The 15914-nt window shown below is 39.1% G+C and overlaps 1 protein-coding gene across 2 annotated transcripts in view; it reads left to right on the plus strand.

Moving 5' to 3' along the window:
• Positions 1-15914, plus strand: part of cpne5b (copine Vb) — a 143112-nt gene that overhangs the window by 7593 nt on the left and 119605 nt on the right. The window lies entirely within an intron of this gene.

Raw genomic sequence — 15914 nt, forward strand, 5'->3', positions numbered from 1 at the left:
CTGCTTTCACTAAATGAATCTCCCTGTAGCGCTCGTTTCATTGACAATAATCAATCACTCCCCTTCCCATTAGGAGAGGTTCTAAAGTCAGTGCTTTCAACGCCTCTGCCTCTCAGACATACCGTGAGTGCTGGCATGCACACACACACACACACACACACACACACACACACACACACACACACACACACACACACACACACACACACACACACACACACACACACACACACACACACACACAGAAACATCTTTCTGCTCTTTGATGTTGGGTTTTAGGTTGGTGAGCCATTGGAGCAGAGTGAGTTTGAGCTATAACAAGCTGTGTTTGCATTATTGATGCGCTTTCTGACGTTCAGAGCAGAAGCTCGCTGCCACTTCTCCCAGCTCAGAGAAAAAGAAAAAAAATAGACCCGGGGAAGAAATGAGTGTGTTTAAAAATTCTGAATGAACAACTGTTTGCTTGTTTGTGAAGTGTGGAAAATGGTGCGATGGCTGGGGCACCAATCTGGAGGTAAAATAGGAGAGAAAAGTGGGTTTTATGTTTCAGCCTGTAGCAATGAGGCGATTGCGAAAACATGCCACACTGATGTGCAATTAAGCTCCATTCAGGTTAATGATGAATCCTATTTTTTACACCCCCCTGCGTTTATGAACATTTTACTCTGACTTGAGTTTTTGTGTGTGTGTGTGTGTGTGTATCTGTGCAAATACAGTGTAGAAAGGTAGTATGAATGCAGGTGCCTCCTAAAAGAGAGATGAGGAGTTTGGGGAAGAGGAAATGATTAACCGAGTGGGGAGGGTCGATGTTTCTCCTGCTGCTTCACTGCACTTTGTGTGGGGTGCGTGGCAATGTGTGTGTGTGTGTGTGTGTGTGTGTGTGTGTGCGTGTGTGTGTGTGTGTGTGTGTGCGTGTGTGTGTGCACGTGCGTGCGTTCGTGCGTGCATGCGTGCGTGCGTGTGTGTGGGTGTCTGTGTGTCTTCGCACATTTGATTTTTGCAAGATTCAAACATTCGATAAAATGTGGGTTTGAGGTTATCAGTATGGAATATGTGGTATTTTCAAAACAAGCTGACTGAAGTGGGGATGGGTTGCAGCCTAATGAGATTGAAAGACAAACTGATCTATACAGAAGGTCCAGTCATTCCACACTTAAATTCTAACTGGAATAAATGTTTAGTGGTTTTCTGTTTGAGGCAGTCTAAAGCAACAGTCTAATCCTTCCTATTACACTCAACACTTCAAGTAACTCTTCAAGGCCTCACAAATCCTCTAAATCCTGTGTACAGATGTTGTGTGAGTCAGATTCCTATTGAACGGAAGAAACCCCCCCCCCCCCCCCCCCCCCCCCCGGTGGGTCTTCGTCTCTTTTCTTCCTTTGTCATCTTGTACATGCTCTCTCTAAAACCTCCAAACCATGATGATAGCTGTTCGCCTCTAGGTTAATACCTCTTATTACAGGCTACATCCCCCTGCTTTGACAACGTATTATTATCAGGACGGATGACAAATGAGGAGGGGTGGGTGGTGTTGGGATCTGTGGAAAAAAAGGGGAGAAATTATAGTAATTGGTTTGGAAGGGTAGAATACTGAAAGATTTGATGCAAGCACCAATCTCCAGGACTGAAAAAAAGAAGCAAACTAGGAAGAGACTTTCCACTTGAGGTTGGCCCCAGTCCCCATATTAAAAATACTCAATCTGCAGAAGAAGAAGTAAACACATTTACAACCTGTTTCATACAACAGTGTTGGTCCTGATAGCTCATTTATCTTTTCATGACAACTGTCTGGGGGCTGAATTTTTATAGTACTCCTCCATATCTGGGTTATTGGTGAGTTTTTACATATTCAAAAATCCAACAAATAATAAGTCTCTCTGTGTGGTTTATGGCACTAACTAGCCATCCCAAAAGCCCATGCACTATCCTTTCAGGTGATTGAAATCCTTGCATTGGTTCATTTATATTTTGGCACTAGTAGCCGGTATCCTGCACTCTCCTCCCACAGCTCATTATCTCATTCATCAAACCTTTACTTGTTTGTTGGCCATGTGAACTCAAGTCAGAGTGGTGCTGACTTTTCCCTGGAGAGATTACAGGGACGGTGATGACAAGAAGAATGGTTCATTAAAGTTGTCATTCACCCACTGCTCCTTCACCAGAGATCCATGTCGGCCAGCCTTGATGAGTCCGCTACACTCTGAACTGTCTTAGCCTCTTGAGTCTGATCAATAAACAGCTGTAGTCAACGACCACCACAGACAGAATCTCACTCTGTAGGAAACACAAAGGTAAGGTAGCTCATTCACAAGCTAATACGTTAGCTAAATGTTAATATCTTGGCACTTGCCCAACCCCCTGGCTCCTCTCCAGCATCAACCTCTTCTGCAAATATGGGTCACTTCTTTCGCAAGAAAACCAACAAGGGGCATGGTGGCAAAAATGCTAAACTCGAGGCTCCCAATAGCAGTAAAAACATTTGGTAATTTCAAGATTGCTACAATTATTATGTTTATAGTCTATGAACTGCTGGTAGGAAGTGGAAAACATGGTTTCATTCATATAGAGATATTCTTCTTTTGAACATGGTTTAATGCTTATGTCAAAAGTCACATAACTTTCTTCATGATCTTTCTATTTTGTAGTAGAAAAAAAACACTGGGATGTGTGTGTTGTCATGTTCACATTTATCTCTCTGTTTAATGTTTTGTGTCCAGTGCATTTGTTTCATGGGAAAGCTTAACACAGCAAGTGCTTTTGAAGCCAAACAACAACTTGTAGCTTTTTCTTATTTTCCGTTTTACACTCCCACATGGCTTGTCAGTAAATGGCACGTGTTCCTGGGGAGAAATGAAAAAATGGGTTAAGGTATAATATAGATGTGGACAGGAGAGCAGGGGGGTGTAAATCTGTGGGCCCATACATGCTCCACTGTGTAACTGTGCAGTCAATTCAAACATAATAAAGATTAGAAGAAGTGTGGCCTAAAGTGGCCTCATAGCCTTTTACCAGCCTTATCTGCTCAGCTGAGACTGTCTGAATATCTGGGATTGAAGAGTAGGTCAGTCAGTGGAGGATCAGTGATAAGCAATGAGCTAACCTGGCAGAACTGGAAACTGTGTTTTCTGTGTTCTGAGGCCAGAAAGCCACATAAATAAGCCACTTAAATAGAGATTTCTTAAAGCCAATAATTCTTTTTCCCGGTCCCAGGTTGGGATTCTCATGCGTTATCATTACATGTAAGTCACAGTGGTCATCACAGGTTTTTCTGTAAAATACATTTACAGAGATTTTTGAACAAACCCAAAAAGCACTCACAGCACTTACATTAGGTATTTATGTGGTAACACGTTATAATAACCATCATCTATAAAGGTTTAATAAGGGTAAATAGATAGTTGATTAACCATTAGTTAATAGTTATTTACTGTTAACAAACAATGAAATGATAGTGAATAATGTTTGCTAATGATTTGTAATGCTGTAATTTATGTTATGTTAACAGTTTATTGATGTTCACATTATAACATTTCATACACTTTATGAAGTGTTTGTTAATGATGACCAAATGATTTATAAAGCTTTAAGTGATGGTTTATAAAACATCTATAAACATTACAGACACATGGACCAGATATTTTTTCATGGTTTGTAAATATTTTATAAAGCATCTTTTAACATTATTAAGATGGTTATTATAAAGTTGGAACTGAAGATTATAATCCCTTACTGATACTTTGTAAAGTATCTATAAATATTTATAGATAGATAATTAATACTTGATCAGTGATTAATAATTGGTTTATAAACCATCTACAATCATTATCTGGATGGTTATTTTAAAGTTGGAACTGGAGATTATAATATTCTGTAAATGGTTCATAAATAATGTGTAGAGCATCTATTAACATTATTTGGATGGTTATTATAAAGTTGGACCGTCCTTTTGGGTTCCCCTGGAAACCAGCTGCTCTGTGACTTGGATGTAATGATAATATTGGCTACTGGAAGGGCTACTGGAAGGGATTTTCCTACATTAAATGGCAACATTAGAAACTATTGGTAAATGGTAGCAGGGACCTTATTTTAGGCCAATTATTCATAACTGTTCTGGGTGATATGGTATTTAAAGAGTCCTATCTAGGTATCATGCAGGTTTTACAAGCAAGTACTGAATGGATCTTGACCTACACCTGTGTGTGTGTGTGTGTGTGTGTGTGTGTGTGTGTGTGTGTGTGTGTGTGTGTGTGTGTGTGTGTGGGGATGACTGATGGGAAGCAAATAGAAGTCAAAAGGGGAGAGGTGTTATAGCCAAGGGTCAAAGGTCCTATTGACTAACCTCAAAGCACGAGGAACCAATTAAACCTTAATGGATTGTCCATTCCTTGATAGTGACACCTCTAAGGTGAACAAGGTGAAGATTGATGTTGCAGCTACTGAATTTGACTCTAATTGGTTGGCTGGTGGTCTTGATTTAATGTTCCTGTTGCTGAAGTAAATCCAAAGCCCTCTAACAGTTAGATTTCTAAGCTTTTTTCCAAAGTGCAGGGCAGGCATTGCATATGTCACATAGGTTACATTTCTTTTCTTAATGTCTGGATAGTCTGCATTTGTGCTAATAGGAAGCCATTTTTTTTTAGCATCCGGTAATTCCTGCACAGATCTGGGACAGATATGAAAGCGTGTCACACAGTGTGGAAAAAGCTCCTCGGGTGATGCAACGACACGATTCATCATCGCTCGGATTTCCCTCGCTCTTTCACATCACCTCTCTCTAGATTCCGGTGTGAATATGTAGAGACTGCAAAGCTAAATTCATCAAAGCCTTTTAACAACATAAAGAATGTGGGATATAAAACGCAAGCTGCAGGTTTGCAAACAAAACCATTATTTTCTTGCAGATGACCCTCACCAGAATCACCAGGATATAAACCTCTCTCTGTGCCCCCCCCCCCCCCCCCTCCAGCTGTCACACACTTACATGCTGCCAGGAAATTTGTAGCACAACAGACTGGGCACACTATTTCATGTCAGACAGTGTAACTGACTTTAGCTGGAAAGTAATTGTAGAGAGAAAAATAGAGAGAGAGAGAGAAAAAGTGTGGACGCAGAGGAGGAGATAAACAAAGACAGACTGCGATGAGGAACATATGGGTGTGGGCATGCTCATCATTGTATGGTAACTGGAGAATGGGGAAATTAATTTGTTAAGAAATGCAAATATGAGGTGGATGTGTTAAGAGAGACACTAACACGACAAAGTGAGAGAAATGTTAGAATTCAGCTCTAAGTAATTTAGTTTGACTATCAGCAGAAGCATAGGAGCTGCTGTCTCAGTCATTTATGTGATACAACATTTCCATAAAATGTGAGCAGAAGCAATAAATTATAAATAAAGCCAAGTTCTGGAGGGAAAGGAACTACTTGAATGAAGTGACACTAACAGCTACACACTGGGGCCTGTATCAAATGTATTTAAGAAATTAAATATTAGACTCTTATATGAGTCTTATTTAGGTTAGCTCTAATCTTCATCAACTAAAAGGATATTTTAATTTAAAAAGATAAAGCCGATGATTTCAAAACTTATTTATTGACTTAACTTAATGCATAACCTAAGAAACATAATCAACTTGTAACACCTCATGCTATAGAAAGCATATAACTATTGTGATTGTTAATACACCAACCTTTTTTATCCTTAATGCTAAGCAAATACCTTTTGTTCTTAAAAAATGTCAATTTCTCTTTGTTAGCTTCATATTCCCCATGTTTATCTGTGTCTGTGTGCCTGTCACTCACTCCTACAGCCTTATATGAGAGCCTCTAAACTCTCTAAAGGTCACATATTGTATCCAAAATACACTTGTACTACACTATACTACTATGTTCCAATTATGAGATAAATCCATCCTCTCCCTCTTTTGCCTTCTCCACCTTTCAGAAAAGGTGATTTGTGATTTGGAGATTTGTGACATCGAAAAGGGGCTTTAACCCCTCCCCCCAGGTGGCTCACTCCCATAGCTAGGTGTTTAGTTCTGCCCTCTGAGTCTCCACTCTCACTGCAAACAATTAGGCATTGTGCAAGAAAACCCCAGAAAGCCCAAGCCCTTACCGTTGGGGGGCGTGGTCAGACACAGCTCACATATATCATTTTAAAATTCATGTTCTCTCTTGAAACCAACTTTTAAGGCAAACAATTTATCATATAATCCTATTTAAGTTAGTTTAGTTATTACATGTTTATGACTTTATCGAATTTTCTCATTAAATTGACAATTTCCTTACATTTTTACGATAAAAATGTGTGTTTTCAACATATTATGACTGTAAAAATGACATTTTTGTACCGTTTCTTTTTTGATGGTAATTCAATGTTTTTACCACGGTGATAAACCTTTTTAGATTTTACGGTCTTTTCCTGTTGCCATTCGACAGTTTGTTACCGTATTTTTTATGGACTTTTTTTTTACAGTGCAGTTAACGCTACAGAGACAGAAACAACGTGTTCTGAGCAGACATGTTTTGGGATACGAGTTAGGATATTTTTGTGAAATGCATAGTAACGGTTTGATAATTATTGTTGCGTAATATAATGTGTTGTTCAATGTTAAGGGGAGGGGTTTTAGTAGCATGTAGGAGTGTCTAAAAACTCTGAGACTAATGCACAAGTTATGTATAGAGCTTTACACAGAGTTCTGAAGCCTCATTTTACAGTGCTTCATTATTCCATTAATACATCAGAATTTATGCTATTTCAGCTGTTTCACGTTTTGGAAAGGAGATAAATGCAAGGGAAAAAAACAGACCACAGAAAAGGAAAAAAGAGAGAACCAGCAGAGAGGCAGTTCTAAAATAAAAATCCCTCAATCAGGCAAGACCAAAGTAAAAAAACTGTTTTACATCTATGGAGAAATCTGAGTAATATACGACTGAAAACTTTAAACATGTGATGTTTAAAGAGAGACAGAGATGATGTAATGTTTGGCTCTAAGCTTTGTGCAACCATAGGGGACTTCACACTACTGCCTCTACTGGGCTAAACACACACACACGCACACACACACACACACGCACACGCACACGCACACACATTATTATTTAGGCCACACAGGTCTTGTTCCTTCTTCCTTTCCCTTCATACAGTTCTATTCAGTATAAGCTGCAGTGTTATTAAAGTAGAGTATCACCACAGACCGGGCTCTCTAAAACCTGCAGCACTGATGACTCTGCTGCACTCTCTCTCTAACTCTCTCTCTCTCTCTCTCTCTCTCTCAGTCTGTCTCTCTCTCTGTCTGTCTCTCTCTCTATCTGTCTCTCTCTCTGTCTCTCTCTCTCTTTAACTCTCTCTCTCTCTGTCTCTCTCTCTCTCTCTCTCTCTCTGTCTCTCTCTCTCTCTGTCTGTCTCTCTCTCTATCTGTCTCTCTCTCTAACTCTCTCTCTCTCTCTCTCTCTCTCTGTCTCTCTCTCTCTCTCTAACTCTCTCTATGTCTCTCTCTCTCTCTCTAACTCTCTCTCTGTCTCTCTCTCTCACTAACTCTCTAACTCTCTCTCTAACTCTCTCTCACTAACTCTTTCTCCCTGTCTGTCTCTCTGTCTCTCTCTCTCTAACTCTCTCTCTCTAACTCTTTCTGTCTCTCTGTCTCTCTGTCTCTGTCTCTCTCTCTCTCTCTCTAACTCTCTCTCACTAACTCTTTCTCTCTCTCTGTCTCTCTCTCTCTCTCTCTCTAACTCTCTCCCTCTGTCTCTCTAACTCTGACCGTCTCCTACACAGCCCTGCAGCCTCATGAGGACCATTACACAAAATCTTGTGATAGCAGCTCACAACCTTTTCTCTTCCACCTCTACTGTTTGCAAAAAGTCAGTAGACAGCTGCGTGGTCACTTATGGGTGTTTTATGACAGTTTTAAGCTCATTTGGGGGGACTTAGAGGCAGCACACATTAAATATGAATCATTGTTGTTGTTTCTGCTTACAACAGGTTCTTCTGTTTATTTTTGCATAGATCTGCAGAGAGCACATTGTGTATCTGTGTGTTTGTGTGGAACTGAGATATTTGAATGTCTAAACAACAAGAAGCACTCTTCTTCCTGACCTGGCAGCCCCAATCAATGATTTTTCGACCCTGTTACTTACTTACAGACACCTCGGATGAGTGCATTGTTGACAGCAGACATAATTTCTGAGCACTGTTTACTATCTTTCACCTTTTAAATGCAGCTTTCTTCTCTGTTTAAATGCCTTCTTTTCAGAGTTTGGTGTACACTGATGGATAGAAAGTGACTAATGCTTTCAGTGAATCAATAAAGTGGACTGTAGGCTGCTGAAAAGATTATAAATGTGTTCATGTCCAGAGCTCGCGTCCCACTTTAAAGCTATATTTTCCCTTACAGCCTTCTTTTATATTAATGAAAAAAGAGAATTTCATCACCTCTACTTTAACCCAATTTTTTCATTCTTTGCTCATTACCATGATACTACAAAGAGGCCGATTTTTATCCGTCACCCAACACCCAATAATCCCCCACAGCCCTGACAGCAGCACTGTTCAGTTGTCAGCATCTTAACACAGGAATGAATATAATCAGCTCTGTCAGCTCTGCAGCTGAGTGTTAACTGTCTTATTCCTGTAGCCGTCAAATCCTTCTCTCCACACACACACACACACAAGCTTGTAGCTTTCAGCTCCTATACGCCCCGAGTGAGAGAATCTCCTGAAAAAGAAAACGAGCCCTGGTTAGGGCTGCAATGGACAGCGGCTGAACATAAGTGAAGTTAAGTCCAAAGGAAGAAGGGGAGTGCTCTCTGTGTGTGTTAATGATGGTTCACTGTCACGCTGGCTTTAGTGGCTGAGAGGCTAAAACATGGCTTTTGATCTGTGCTCTCTGGCTGACAGGCTCGCTGGCTCACTGGAGAGAGCAGAGGAACCATGGGAAGACAAAGTCAAATTTATCGCTGAAGGACTGTGAAAATGGAGTGCCACCTGAACAAAAATCTCCCATTCTCGCTGTCCCAAATACCTGAAAAGAGATTCTGTGCATACTCTCTCCTGTTAATAGGAAGCTACAAAGTCAGAGTAGAAGGGAGTCTGGCAGAAAGGACTGAATACAACACAAGACCTTTACTTAGAAGAGCAGTGTTTATGTCCTGTGTGTGTAGAAGCAGTCATTGTGGACTTAAAGGGATACTTGACCCGTTGAAATATGAATCTGTATTGACATTGGGTCATATATGTAGTAGAAATGTGAAATACATTTTGAAGTTGGTGCCTTCTTGGCCGAGAAAAGGCAGAAAGTGTCTTTTTGGCTCATGTGGATGAAAGACACCAACTCCCAGAATACACAGCACCGCAGGCCACTCCCACTAAGGTCCTCTAGTATCAGGAATCAGAAATCAGAAATACTTTATTAATCCCAGAGGGAAATTCGATCGATACAGTTTCTCCAAAATATACAGTATAGCAGTAGAAATATAGAAATAAAAACATTTACAGACATATTTACTTCAACACATAAGACCGTTTCCTCAACAGATTCAGAGAGAAAACAGACTCTATGTCTGTGTCCATAGGCAAACAGTGAGAGCACCGACACTACCAGTCCGTCCCAGCTCGAGCCGGCCTCGTCCTCACTGCCCCGGCGGCCAGTGCTAGCGGCCAGTGCTAGCTAGAGGCCCCGGCGGCCAGCGCTAGGTACCAGGTTTCTAATGATACAAAGATTAATGCGGGTGAAGTATCCCTTTAATTTAATGGGTAACAAACAAGATGTAACTTGGATTACCTATGCAACATCATGTTTGTAACTTAACTTACAGAACTAACATAAATACTTTGTAAAATGGGGAAAAGAAAAGCAAAATCTTTCTGCAGTGTGCTGTTGATCACTTCATCTGACACCTACCCTGCAGCGGTGGTTTCAGTCAATAAAAATACAGTAACCGTGTAGGCAAAATCAATCTTAATGCTGATGGTCTGGTGAGGTTTAAGTTCATAGAGAGAAATCAATATTCATTTCAGTCTGTTTCAAAACTATACTACTAACTCCTAGTTGGTGAAACGCAAATTAAATATAGATTAACAGCAACATGCCTCTGCTAAATGTGGTTACGGTTGCTCCGGGTTGATATGCTTCTTTCTCTCCACGGTTTTAGACCTATCTGAATAAAGACATAGAAGCCTATAAATGAATCCTTTTAAAAAAAAATCCCATTCTTATAAAACAGACAGAGCTTCTTTTTTTTCATTATTTTATCTACATTTTTTAAAATTCCTATATTGGTGTGTGTTGGTCTCTACTTCTAAATCCATTTTTATTTCTACCCTGTTTTGTCACTATTTTATGTTTCTTCTTGTTTTTCAGTCGCTGTAAAGCACTTTGAGCACATTTGATTTGTATGAAAGGTGCTGTAAAATAAAGCTTGATTGATTTAGTTTAGGCACAAGGTTTTTGTTTCTTGTATGAGTCTGTAGCTCACATTTTATGACATGCTAATATTTGGCCTTAGATGCAAGTTACTGCTGAAGTTGATTTGCTAGTTATCATGTTAAAGTTAGTCGTTAAGGCTATTACTAAGAAGAAACATTCTTTAAAATGTTGTCCTCACTCTGAGGAGAAAACAGAGAATCCATTTCCACAGTATTTCACTGATAAATTTGACTTTGGCTCCCTAAAACTCCTCTGCCCCTGATGGTCACTTAAACAAACTCCTTTATTCTCTCTGTGTACCAAATACTTTCAAGGAGAAACATGCATGAAGTTTAAATTATTTTCCACTCCAGAACACTCCCTCTAATATTTGAGTAACTCTTTCCCAAATACTGTTGTTATTGATTCTTCAAAAAGGACACTTTTCATAATAGTGATTTATAGTTTGTACATTTTGGCTGTACATTTTTAAATCTGCCATCCAAAAAGGCCTAACTTAAATAAGCTATTTTTCTTATTGTCAGTTGAGCTTTACAGTTTCCTTTTTTTTCCTTTTTTATTTTTAGATATTTTAGTTTGGCATCAAAATGTTACCATTGGCTCCTTCAAATCACTGTGCAATCAGTGATGTTTCAGCCAGTTTTATTGTGATGTAATTATAGTATGTTCTTATCTTGCTGCTTTATGTCCAAGTTGTGTCCAAGTGTTCATTTTTCTGAGAAATTAATTTAAAATAATTTGTTTTAGGTCATAAAAAGGCTTCATTTGTCAGCTCTATTTGCAGCCCAAAAATCTATACACAGTAGAAATGAAAAAACCAACAACAACAACACTACAGTTTGTTTGAATGCCACTTGATAACCAGGATCTTTGTTTCTTATGCTTCCCCCAGGTGAGGACATGTTTGATCTGCTAGCAGGGAATCATGGGTCAGTCAAATAGTCTGTCTAATTTGGTAGAGCCATTATTAACATCAGACCAGGTTCTGTGACTCACCGGTCTCTGCTCTCTGATTAGCATTTTAAAAAAAATACACTTAAAGAGGGATTGCCATCAGACACTCATGAGTATTATTATTTCATATTATTATTATATTATTATTACATTATTGGATTCATCCGGCTTTTCATCTGAAGCTCCTGACAAACCAGTTAAGAGGCCACATCTCTGCAGGCGATACTCAGTATAAAGCTTACCACAAATACACACAGTATGTGGGGGAAACAGATACAGTATCTGTGTGAGTAAATCTGTTTCATGCCAAGAAATAATATCTGATAGCAGATCTCCAGCAGCCTAAAAATACCATTCCCTCAGTTTTCCCTTTAAAATGAGGGGATTCATGCAGACAAAGTCCTGCATAGTAAATTTTCATTAACTTGCACCATTATTCCTTTTACTGTCACCAAATGTAAAAAGGCATTTCAATGTAGTTTCTGTACTGTTCATGGGCAGCATGTTTATGTATTCTCCAAATTACAGGTTTGCTCCCTGTGCAGTAATAAATCACTGACAGGACTTTGACATGTGAGATAATCAATTCAGTGTTCGTTTTTCAGCTGCGAAATATCAGGTTAGTTTCCAAAGTCAACTCAAAGACTTACCTGTGTTTGTTCCCAGAAAAACGTACTTTAAAATACAATGCTCTGAACCTCTGTGGATCATAACCTTCTGATAAACAAGGCAGGCATGAGGAGTCGTTTAGCAGAATGACTTGCACCCATTGTGCAGCAATTGAAGCATCTGTCCTTGGCATATGTGATGGAGTAATGGGAGCTTAATAGCTCTCAGTCAGTGCTATTTAGGAAAGTGAGTCACAGCTGTGGACAGCTAACATCACCTGGTTATTAGAAAGATGAGCCTTTTCATCCTCACTGGGACCCTGTCCACAGCAAGAGACCAACCCTCATCAAATTCAAGGATCTAATTTGTTTTAAATGGCATGACAGGGATTGCCAGTAACACAGGTGCTGGGATATTCCTTGTCCCTTGTAACTTGTATAAGTGATACATGATAAAACCAACGTCGCTGAGTTGACGATTGAATTTTGACTTTCTGTGTAAAGGATTGACTGATTTTGGGACGATGGTCCTGTGAGCTGTAGCAAAGCTGGAGCGGTGTGAAAATTGCGTGAGTGAGATAACTGGATTTGATTATGGAGCTTCCGACCCAAGAGGGAAAACAGGCTTGTTGTTGTTGTGTGTGCGTGTGTTTATGTGTGTGCGGCGGTGCATAACTTGCTGTCCTTGCTGCATTCATAAGGATGTGATTGTATTTGTGATGGTTAAGGACAGTTATTGCTGAGGATTGTGATTCAGACAAATGACTGTAACTAAAGCTGTGAATACATTTCTCTGTTAGCTTTCCTCTGAACAAGGTATTACTCTGCTGTTCAACTTTTATAATCTTGATATTATTGGTCGAAAGCCTTTAAATCTGCTTTCTATTTCCACAGTTGTAAGTCCTTATAAACTTTCAACAGCCATTTTTTCTTATTGTATAACCCCTCATTTTTTAGAGGATATCTTCAGTGTTTGGCTGTGGCAGCAGTGAATGGTTGGCAATGTTGGTCTGTTGAAATGTCATTTCACCAGTTTGGTCAAGTTATGTATGGTATGCAGAAGAGGAATAACCCTGACTTTGGTGACCAACTATATTGACATAAGCCTTTTTGTTAAACATTTATTTGACAAGTAAAGGATTTTGTAACTTGACCCATTTATGATCTGTGAACATAGAGAAGGAAGGATTTATTACCTATACTGGAGCCAGTCAGCAGTGGAAGCTTGTTTTTCTTCACCTGTTGAATTGTGATAAAGTGAGGAGTCCTTTGCTATTTCATGAATGGCCCTCATTGAGGCAAAAACTCAGTGTCCAAAACTTTGGTTTATTAAACCTCAAAAAAGGGGATGACAAATCCCATAAGCATTAGTTGTACTTTGTAATTGTTTATTTTAAGGAGCATAAAAGGCTAAAAAGAAAAACTTGAGAAAAAGTCCCTAATCTGTTGCTGCTCATTTCATTAGCATTTAGCCAACAGCATTGCAGAATCAAAGAATAGCGTCCCAAAACTTTTAGTCAGCAAGTATCTCATTGGCTTAATGAGCCTGTCTGAGGGGTAGGTAAAGAAAACATGGGAAGATTTTACCATTTTGGCCGGAGATCTCTGTTTCCAGTGTGAACTAACAGTGTTGACACATTATTTTAGATTAGCAATGATCTTCTGCGTAAACCTTAACAAAAAGTTTTGTTGCAAATTTGACAATCTTGACAATGTCTTGTCTCTACAGTGTCCCATTTCCCTGACACAACCACACATTTGGCACTGACCTACTTAGAAGCACTTTCAAAACTTAAACTCCTTGGATATCATTTCTTTTTTCTAGTACAGACTTAAAATTATTTCCATTTTTCTTTCATCTCAAGTTTCAAGCTGTACTCACTAAGACAAAGAGCTGGAAGTTTTTGAATTGATGCGGTGCATAAAGTGCTGTGTAATACTTTTTACTGTTTTTTATGAAGAAAACGTGGTTCCTTTTCTACAACTTAGTATCTCACATAACAACATCCTGTAGCTCACAGAAATTCAGATACTGCAGACTATAAATGATCAGAGAACCAACAGTTTGTCAGGGTGTTAGGCATATGCTGCAATTTTGAATAGTGTTTGTTTTCTGACCTATGGGGGGCTTGGATGATGGCAAAACCTATGCTGTTGGGAATTTTTGTCATGATCCTGAGCTTCCCTGCCAAGCTGCAAGCTCTGTCTCTGCCTGGCAGGCTGAGCAGGAATCTCCCAGAGGAAGTCCTGGCCTGAATAATTCAGTAGCTGGTGGGAAAAACGATCCTGCCTGGTTATGCCATCGATCCGACACTAAAGCTATATGCCAGCACTACAGTGAAGATGTATGGAAATGATGAGAGATATATATTTATGAAACGATTATGCTTACAAGAGTGAAATGGATTACATGGCATCAGTAATATTTGGATGTTCAACGACACATTTATGATGTATATAATGTTATTAGCACAAAAATAAGGCAGGAAAATAATAAGAAAATACAAATGGTAAGACAGTGATCAGCCGGAGGGGTTTTCTTCCAGCTTTAATAACACTGCTGCATAATGCTTCACCCAACACTCCTCTCCCGCTCCTATAAACAGATTACCCTCATTCTTCCACCTCCACATTTTCTCTATTGCTTCCTCTATGTTACCTCTTTTCTTCCTCCCCCATATGTTTGCTTCTTGTTTCATCTTCTCTCTTTTTTTACCTTGCTTCTCCATCCTCCCTACTCATTAACCTTGCCGTGCATCTATCATCAAATGTTACCAAACATCCATTTCATTTGGTCTCACAGAAAACACTTTTTCACTGTCGAGTAAAGATAACCTTCATATTATAATCCATCCCAGCTCCAATGGCCTTGAGAAAAACACTTTGTCAGTTTTCTGCTTTTTTAGGGTGACAAATTGTCGTTGCATGATGAAAGTCTCAAATTTACCAGGCTTTCAGGATATAAATAAAGTCGTTTCTCGTCTCGATTCAGCATCATGCTTTCGTTTTGTTTTTTTCCCCAAAATGCCTACAAAATAAAACCACATACTTGAGCTTATTTTAAGATTTTCTTATATAATATAGCCTATAGGATTGTCAGTGTTAATGCGTTACATTTTTTAAATTTCATTTCACTTTAAAAAAACTCCCAGACAGCTCAGTTGATGAGTCAAAAGTGATATGAGTCTCATATCATCAAAGATTCCATAATAAGTTCCTATTTCTGTGGTTAAGTTGATGTTGTTACCTTCAGTCTACCACAAGTTCCTTATTATCTTGTAAAATAAAAGCAGGTTTGTATCCCAACAGGAAGTAAAGTACCTTTAGCTAAAGGCAAAAATACAAAATAAAAGCCTAATAACAATTTTTAAAATGCAAAATAATGGGATTTTAAACACGTGATTCAGAATGTCATTCAACAAGATTAATGATTGAATTTCAGCTTTTAATTGTGATTAGAAAATTAAATCGTTTGACAGCCCTACTAATATACAGTACAATATGATAAACCCCAGTGTCGTGGTACATGTCTCATTTTCCCTACCTCGGTTTACTAACACACACACACACACACACACACACACACACACACACACACACACACACACACACACACATACACACAAACACATATGCACACACACACTGTCTTCCCCTAGTCTTGAGTTGTTCTTTGTTGTGAACAAGCAAGAGGTCAAGCACAGAGCCTGGGCTGTTTGAATACAGTATAGAATCATTATACACCCACAAACTGGCCTCCTTCGACAGAATATACACCCTCGATGGAAACCTTTCGTCCTCGAAACACATCATGCAATTCACTTGCTTTTCTTGGATTTTGATTTCCAGGGAATAACGTGTTGGAATCATTGTTTTAGTACATGATGTAGGATGTCGGCTATAGGCATGGTGGCTTCCATGAACCTTG

This window comes from Labrus bergylta, chromosome 5 (genome assembly GCF_963930695.1).
Source record: "Labrus bergylta chromosome 5, fLabBer1.1, whole genome shotgun sequence".
NCBI classification, from domain to species: domain Eukaryota; kingdom Metazoa; phylum Chordata; class Actinopteri; order Labriformes; family Labridae; genus Labrus; species Labrus bergylta.